We start from the raw sequence: 9,048 nt of genomic DNA, 5'->3' as shown, positions 1-9,048 counted from the left end.
TTTTACGATAGATTGACAAAAATAAAAGGCTGTGTAAGTTAAAAAGGCAAACAGGTTAAAGAGAAAAATAAAAAGACCATAAATCTTTGCTTCACATTCAAATTACCGATCCATTCTCCTCTTCCCACTAAAACTCTAAAACACACTCCTTCCACTACCAAATCACATCCCTTTTCACTCCCACAAATCATCAGTTACAAATATCCATAACCCTTCCTATACCCACGAATCTCTCTTCTATACCCATAACCTTAGCAGCAAAGTGAAAGTGAAGCAAGAAGCAATTTTTTTTATTCTCTGTGTCTATTTGATCATCCGCGTCCTTACAAGGTTTGTTGATTCTCTCATATCTTCATATTGCTCTTAAGTTGCATATTAGCGAGAGGGACGAATGCCCATTTGTCTCTCAATGCCCTTTTTGTGTGATTTCGTGAAATCTTGTTGTATGGGGTTTAGATTCTTGAAATTAGATAGGGCGAGGCTTTGGTTGTCTTTTGTGTTTAACATGCGGACTCATGGGGAATGAGTATTCGAAATCCCCATTGGGTCGGTGGGCATCTCGAGTGTCAATATCTTAATTGATATAACAATTCGTTATGCCCACCAACTGTTCGATAAAATGCTTGAATGAGAAAAAGAGTAGATTGGGGTGAAGTCTGAGTAACCCCGACATGATACGAGCAAAATAACGGGGTTCCATGTATAAAAATAAGTCTTGAATGCATATGGGTCACGGGGAAGTCTGGGTAACTGATTACAGAGAAAGTATATATACGGACAGATTTACGGACCGTAGAAATTCTACGGACCGTAAATCTGTGTCGTATATATACCAAGTTGCATTGAGTCTCTCTGTTCCTATTTTACGACATAACCTATGGACCGTAGAAATTTTACGGACCGTAACTTATGTCGTAAAATAGTTGCTTCAGTTCCCAAATTTCCTGTCCCAAATCTACGAGGAGTTTTACGGATCGTAAAAAATATACGACCCGTAGAACTCCACCGTAGAATCTCCATGAACAAGCATGCCATTCTGTCACCTATCTACGGTCTCTTTTACGGACCGTATGTTTTTCACGGTCCGTATATATATATTTTTTTTATTTATGTTTGTAAATTATCATCCTTGTCTACACTTTCATTATTGTAGATACTAATATGTAGTCCACAGGTATGGCTATCACAAGGGGTCATGCCCAGGCCATAGGACAGGGTCGAGGGCGAGGTCGGACCCAAGTCAGAACTAGGCTCCGTGATCAGGACCATGTGAGTGATGAAGACCAGGCTCCTGTCGCATGAAACACGAGGCCACAAAGAGCAGCCCAAACTCTGGCAAACCCCCGTCTGATGAGGGGTCCAGCAGTGATGGGGAGCACTCATCAAGCTCTCCTGATCTGTCTAGTCGGGAGGAGGCGACTAATTGCGGAGGAGGGATGTCGGAGAGGCGGCATGCCTAAATGAGAACAGAATGAAGGAGAGGTGAACATTCTATTAGGTTCTCGGTCTAAGGTTTGAAAGAAATATATGATAAAGAGTCGGAGCCAAAGGAAGGAGGACGGGGGTTTTCGCGTAGGAACATCTATGAGGAGAGGCGGGATCCGTTTCAAGGGGTTGGAACATTTCCCCACCATACAACATCATTGATCACCATGGATAGGGTTTGTAGCCAACCACCGAACATATATCCTCCATAGTGAGAGAGTTTTACGCCAACTATCTTTGCGGAGATAAACAACAGGTACAGGCCAGCCCAACAAGAAAAGACAGTCATACGCCTCTAGAAGGTAACTATTAGGGGTGTGAAGATTGACTTCTCCAGCAAAGCCATAAATAGATTCTATTTCGGGGACAACTATGAACCGTCGACAAACACTGATAAGTTAGACTATAGAATGGCGGGGAACAGGACTGATATAATAAAAGAATTACCGTGGGTGGCCTCGGTGATTTCTAGAGGGAATCTAGTTTGGTACACCAAGTCTAGCGTGCCGATAAAAAAGAAAGATCTTTCAGTGGAGGCACAATTCTGGTGGAGTGTCCTGATGCACAGAATACACCCAACTCAGATAGATAATCAGCTCACTATAAGCCATGCGATTCTAGTGGCTTCCATCATGTCCCGGTATGCAATTGATATAGGAAAATTGATAGCCGATGAGGTTCGAATGCGGGCAACTCAGCCTGTCCTTTCATTGGTCTTGCCGTGCTTAATTACGGCCCTTTGTCTGAAGGCTAACATCCAAAAGTTTCCATACTGGGACCATAAGTATGAGGCAAAACACATCTACAGTTTGCTAAAGAGCCAAGATAAAGAGGTTAAGGATAAGTTGGCAGCAGCCCGAGGCGGTGTGGTAGCCCCAGAATTTGTGCGATATGAGTCTGATGAGAATGAGGATGAGGGCACGACATTAGAGGAGCCCCAAGAGGGTCTTGAGACCACCTCCACGACAGCACCAGCTACCACAACGGCTCCCGAGTTATCTGCGGGCCTCACCGCCGGAACTCACGAGGTTCCTGCGAGCGGTCCCCACGGCCCCGCCCCACCCCGACTCCACCTCCATGTCTACAACACTTCTTGGAGGTATAATGATTCCATTTAACAGATAAAACTTTCACGACTCATATGTAATGGCCGACAGAGCGGTTCGACAGATCACTAGCTTATTAGGGGAGTTAGAGGAGGTTATAGCACGGGTAGTTCGAAAGGAGATGGAGTCTCTATAGGAGTCCCTCACCAATTCACACCGTCAAATTCACTCCAGAATTGATGGTATTGAGAGGAAAGTACTTGAGTAGGAGAAGGTATCGTCAGCAGCAGACTTGAAAGTAGTGAAAAAAGATATTACTCTGCTGAAGGATGATGTCCTTGCGCTTCAAGTGAAGGAGGGGGAGTGTTTGAAAATACCCCTCAACCAGCAATGCCGATTGATTTGGCATCTTTGGTGCCAGTGGTGCGACTTTCAAAAGAAGAGACCTCAGCCCAAGATAGAGACAAGAGGCGGAGATTAGGGGAAGATGATAAGGGGGTCGACCCAGTGGAGTTGGAAGAGTACCAGCTGAGGCATGCCACACGGCTATCTATAGTTGATTTCCACTACACAGGGGCATCGAGCAATTTGGATCCCCCTATTGAGTAGACGGTACCTAGCCTTAAGGTACTAGAGGAGGCCGGGACGAATGTTCCAATAGTGAACCCATTTTTGCCGGACTCGGACGAGCCTCCCGGCGGCCGATTGATCCGGCCCCTACCGTCTTGAGGGCGGGGGCGGGGGGTGCACGCTAGGAGGGCATCGCACATAGTGTGCCTCGAGGTAGTCCTAACCCTTGTCTTGTACATGCCTACGTTGATGCGCGAGGGCGGTCTGCGTGATTCTTTAGTTGGGGGTGGGACTATTTGATATTGTTGTAGTGTAAATATGTGTTTAGGAACCTGCTCGGCTTTTTTTTGCCAGAGTTCTTTTCCTGAGGAGGGTTTTATTTTGTTGAAACTGGCATGTTTAGGATGTTGCTTAGGTTGAGTAGAGTAGTTTTGACTTATTTGGTATTGTTCTGTAACTAATGGCATATTGTTATCGTTTGTTGGAAATGTTGGACCCCTCAAAATTTTGAAATGCATACTTAAAATAGTTATTGGTTGACATGATTGATTTTTTATATGACATTATGATTATTGGGGTGTTGTGTGTGATGAATGACTACTTAGGAGGTCACAAGTGTAAAAAAAAAAAAATTATCCTTATGCCAATGTGTGTGTGAGTTGTTAGTTTGGTTCTGTTTATGTATGTATAATCTAGAACTTGCCCGGTTGGTCTTGTTTGAAATCCGAAAGTTAGTTTGGTTGTGAGATGATCTTAGGCTTTCTTTGTGTAAATAGTCACTTTACCTAAATAAGCCTTACCAAAATTTCAAATATCCTTAGTTTCCCTTTTTGAGCCTTTTGACCTTTTTCTTGGCTAGCCAATTATTAAACCTTACCCTTTGTACAAGTAATTCATCTTCGCACCCATTCCCTCCTTGATGCTACTAAATAGATGAGAAAAAATGCCTAAGTTGGGGGTGAATTAAAGGTAGAGTAGATGTTAAAAATATAAGTTGGGGGTGGTGGAAGTTGCTAGTGGAGATTCGATGTGGTAGTTGCATGTACAGAAAAAAAAAAGAAGAAGAGGAAAATCAGAAAATTGTAACACAAAAAGATTTGCAAGTTGGTTAGGAATAAAATCACATTGAAGTCGAAAACTTGAAAGAAAATAAAGGGGTTGGAAAGAAAAGAGGTGAATTAAGGTGAAGAGATGTTGTAGTGTTCAAGGAGGGTGAGTCACTAATATCCAAAAAGTATCCTACCCGTCCTTAAGCCTACATTACAAGCCAAAACAAGTCCTAATGTGATCACAACCGAACGAGCCTAGGATGAAAACATAGAAAATAAGGGCAAGCCTATGGTATTTTCATGTGTAGATATGAATTTCTTTGTGAGTGTGAGTGTTTTTCTCTTCTCTTTCGTTTTCGTCCCATTCTTGTTGTATATATGTGTGTTGGGACATTATTTAGTCTATGTGAGGGCATAACGATGAGAATTGATCAAAATAAAGTGACCGCCTAAAGTAGTGTTGGTGTGCATTATAATATGTTCGATAATGTAATGTCATACATTGAAGCTTCATTGTTAGTCATAGCGTTCTTGGGTTTTGTATATGGTTTAAAATAGAAAAATGGGGTGGTCCTTGGAAGAAAAACGTGCATGCCAGGAGTTCAGAGTCAAAACCAATGTAGACATAATTACTCTGCGATATCTAAGTGGTAGATTGAGTCATTGTGTTGTGCGACTTGGTTGAGGACAAGCAAAGACTTTAATTTGGGCGTGTTGATGTGCCGTGAAATTATGGCACATTCGATGCTCTTTGGCCATAAGTTTCACTGGTTTTTGATCAAGTCTTGGTCTTTTTGATGTATTTGTTATATGTAGCAGATGTTTAACGTATTGCGGGAGCAAGTCATGGAAATGGAGTAAAAAGATGTTCAAAGAAAGAAAAATAATTGAAGCCTGACTCATACGAAGAAACATACAGACCGTATAATATTTACTGTCCATCAAAGCCACCATAGATGCATAACAGAAAGCCCTTAGACCTGAAGAGGAAGTCAAGGCAGAAGTACGGACCCGATATTATTTACGGTCCGTAAATCCCACCGTAGATTGGTTCCAGCGAAGTCTCAAAGGGAAGAGGATTGTACGGACAAGTTATACGGACCGTATAATAGTTACTACCGTAAAAGTGGATCGTATATCTAGTAACTGAAGAAGATTTTATGAGGAACTGCTCACTAATTCTACGGACCGTGTAAATTGTAAGGTTCGTACATTAGTCCGTCGGGGGCAATTTTGTCAATCATATTTTGCACGACTTAGACTCTTATAAATACCTGATTTAGGTTTCTCGTAAAGAGGGACACGCATTTCAGCTTTTATTTTCTCTAGCACTAAATACTCATAGTTTTAGAAGTCTTTTGGGGGATTACAAACAATTGCAATTAATTTCTCTTCAATTCCAAGCAATTAATTCGTAAGCATTATGATTTCAATTATTTCTAATTGTACTTCTTCTTCTTCTATGAGTAGCTAAACTTCCTTACTAGGGTTGTGAACCCAATGATGAGTGTTTTGTGATTGATATGCACGTAATGGATCATTAGGGTTTATTTATTCTTCATCCTTCATTTATAATTAATGGTTGCAAACATCGATTAAAGCCATAAACCTTGATTTATTTGGGAAAATAATTAGGATTGGTAAGAATAAGTAACAAGGACTCAAAGCTTTAAACTTTGTTTAATAAATTCACTTAGGAATAAGAAGAGTTTACTTGGCATAATTAATCGTTCTTCATAGTTATTTTCTTATATTTGGGAAAATCATAGAAAGAGATAATCTTTAGTTATTGGGAAATAGTAGAGATTCATATAGAGGTTAAGTGCATTCATATAATGATCCATTAGAAGTTATCAAGATCAATACCCATGATCATACACCTTATCTAAAGGGGACACAACCTTGGTTTCTTTTACCATAAATTACAACCCAAAGCAATTAGTCATAAAAAAATCAACTTTTACAAAAATCATCGGATTAAGACATTAGACCTAAATTAAGCTTTCTACGAGGTTAGTAACCTTTTCACACCATATTCCCTGTGAGATTCGACCCCAACCTAGTTAGGTTACTATATTTGACATTATCCGCTTTACCCTAATAAAAGGTGTAATTTAAGCGTATTATAGTTCCCTTGGTTCGAACCACCATAATTGTTATTGTAATTTGCCCCTGTTGAGGTCTCCACTAATTCTGATTTTGATTCTGATAACCTTTTTGTTAGTTCTGCCTTTGGTAACCCTCTTGAGAGTTATTCATATAATTATCATCTTCATACTGCATAGGAGGTCCCTCTTGATATGGACTCTCAGGAACTTGGTACATCGTTTTTGGCATTGTCCACACATCTTCAACTGCATTCAGTTTCTTTATTTCTCTGTCATCAAAACTCTTTGTCAACAAAGAAATATTGGTTGCAAGTTGGGCTAGAGTTTGCTGTGTCTTTTGGTTTTGTTTGGCTAGAGTTTGCTGTGTCTCTTGGTTTTGTTTCACAATATTATGGATCATCGGGGCCCCATAAGCTACGCTATTAGCACCACCCGAATGCCATGTTTGATTATGAGTAGTCAATTTATCAAGGAACTGAGTGATTCAGACATATGTCTTATCCATGAAACACCCACTAGCTGCATTATTGGCCATTGCTTGTGTCAACGGATCCAACCTTGCATAGAACTTCTCCATCAATATAGGCTCTGGAAAACCATGATTTGGAGACCGCTGCAAATACTCATTGAATCTCTCCCAAGCCTCATATAATAGCTCCTCCAGAAGCTGTTTGAACTCATAGATTTTACCATGGATTTGCCTTTCTTGCTTGGAGGAAACAACTTCTTGAGAAAAACATTGACCAGCTCACCCCACATATGAATAGTATTATGGGGCAACTTCTCAAACCAATCTCTTGCTTCGCCGACTAAAGAGTATTTGAAAACTTTTAACCGAATTGCATCAGGTGTAATAGCATTCTGGGTAGGTGTCGATCACAATATAATGAAATTCTTCAAGTGTCGATGAGGTTCATCATCAGTAGATAGATAGTAGCATCGATCTTGCAACTTGGGGCATTAACTCTAGGTGGAACAATAGAAGATGCATATTCCACCTCTTGCATCTAATCCACAAATGAATTCTCCTCTTCAGGTTTTGGTCTTTGGGGGCTACTTGTACACCCCTACCACCAGCTGCTCCACATCCTCCTCTTCCGGCCATAATCACCTGGTTCACTGAAAACAACAAACATGAGGTGATGGAATAGAAAAAGACTTGAAGTGAAGCACACACTATTTAGTAATTTTAAACTGTATTCCCCGGCAACGGTACCAAAATTTTATACGCTCAAATTGCACCTAATGAATGGAGTAAAGTGGACATTGTCAAATATAGTAATCCAACTAGGTTGGGGTCGAATCCCACAGGGAATAGGGTGTGCAAAAGGTTGCTAAGGTAGTTGACTACTTACTTGCGGTTTAATTTCTTATTCCGGTGAATTTATAAAAGATTGGTCATTTACTAACTAGTTTTCTTTGATTGTAATTAATTGGATTAAAGAAACCAGGTTGTTCCCCCTTAGATGAAGTGTAATGCTATGTCTATTTATCATGATATAATTTTAATGGATTGTTGTACTAATGCACTTAACCTCTAATTGACTCTCTTATGTTTCCTAATAGTTAAGAGGTATTTCTCTTTATGATTTTCCCAAATATAAAAAAGTTGATATGAAGAACAGTTAATATGTGCCAAGTAAATTCCTCTTATTCCTAAGTGAATTTATTAAACGAGGGTTAACGCCCGAAGTTCTTGTTACTTGTTCTTACCAAACCCTAACTTATTTTCCCAAATAAAGCAAGGTTTATGGCTTAAGTTAATGTTTGCAACCATTAACTAACATTGAAGAATAAAGAAGAAGTAAACCTAACAATCCATTATGCATATATCAAACCCAATTACCAATCACGTAACAACTATCATTGGGTTCACAACCTTAGTATTAAATTTAGCTACTCATATTAAAGAACGAAAAACAAAATATTAAAGAAGTCATAATGCTTTTATTGATTAAAGTAGATGAAAAGTTTGTAATCTTGTCTCAAAAGCTCCAAAACAATAAAGTATTCAATGCTATGAAGTCAAGGAAGAAAGTCTGACAAACGAATGCTACACAAAAAACCTAGGATAAACTCTTTATAAGGTCTCAAAAATAATTACATAAAAGTGGCCTGGGGGCATTAGATACGATCCGTACATTTAAGTACCGTAACACAAAATATGGTCACTCGGGCATACTTCTAGGTCTACTTATACGACCAAAATATACGGCCATTATAAATATATACGGTTCGTAAAGAGTACCGTATCCATCATCATCAAATTTGAACTTTTTGTTTCTTGCACCTTTTCCAAAATACGGTCGGGAGTACGACGCCCGTACAAACATGTACGGTCCGTGCTTCTCTATTTGTCGCCAATTAATGCAATTTTTTTTTGTCCTTTATATCATCGGTTACCTGGAACACAATAAAAACACATCAAAACAACACCAACTTGCTTAAAAAACAAGTAAAACTTATCGTCAAAAAGTATCAAATGTGTCGAAATTACACGACACACATCAAGGACATTTTAGTAATTTAACTTTTGGCTTAAGGGCTTCTCACTTTAATATAATATAAATAGATAAATGGATTGTTACCGTAAATTCCGCATTTTCCTTTGTTTTAATTGAGCATAATTTGGGGATGGTTAGCCTATTGGGGACAGGTGTAGGTGCCATCATGACTCGTAACTGGTCGTGGACAAGAGACTGTAAAGTGGAATTATGCCTCAAAAAGCGTAGGCATGTGGAATCCCCTCTCTCAATCTCACATGGGATCATGTGCCACTCATTCATGTCA

The 9,048-nt window shown here is 39.6% G+C and overlaps 1 non-coding gene across 1 annotated transcript; it reads left to right on the top strand.

Moving 5' to 3' along the window:
- The first annotated feature begins 6,851 nt into the window (after window positions 1-6,851).
- On the top strand, window positions 6,852-6,957 carry LOC132055021 (small nucleolar RNA R71). Its single transcript, XR_009414487.1, has one exon. It is a non-coding gene; the product is annotated as a small nucleolar RNA R71 (small nucleolar RNA).
- The last annotated feature ends 2,091 nt before the right edge of the window (window positions 6,958-9,048 follow it).

This window comes from Lycium ferocissimum, chromosome 4, assembly GCF_029784015.1.
Source record: "Lycium ferocissimum isolate CSIRO_LF1 chromosome 4, AGI_CSIRO_Lferr_CH_V1, whole genome shotgun sequence".
NCBI lineage: Eukaryota > Viridiplantae > Streptophyta > Magnoliopsida > Solanales > Solanaceae > Lycium > Lycium ferocissimum.
This window is presented reverse-complemented; position numbering and strand designations above follow the sequence as displayed.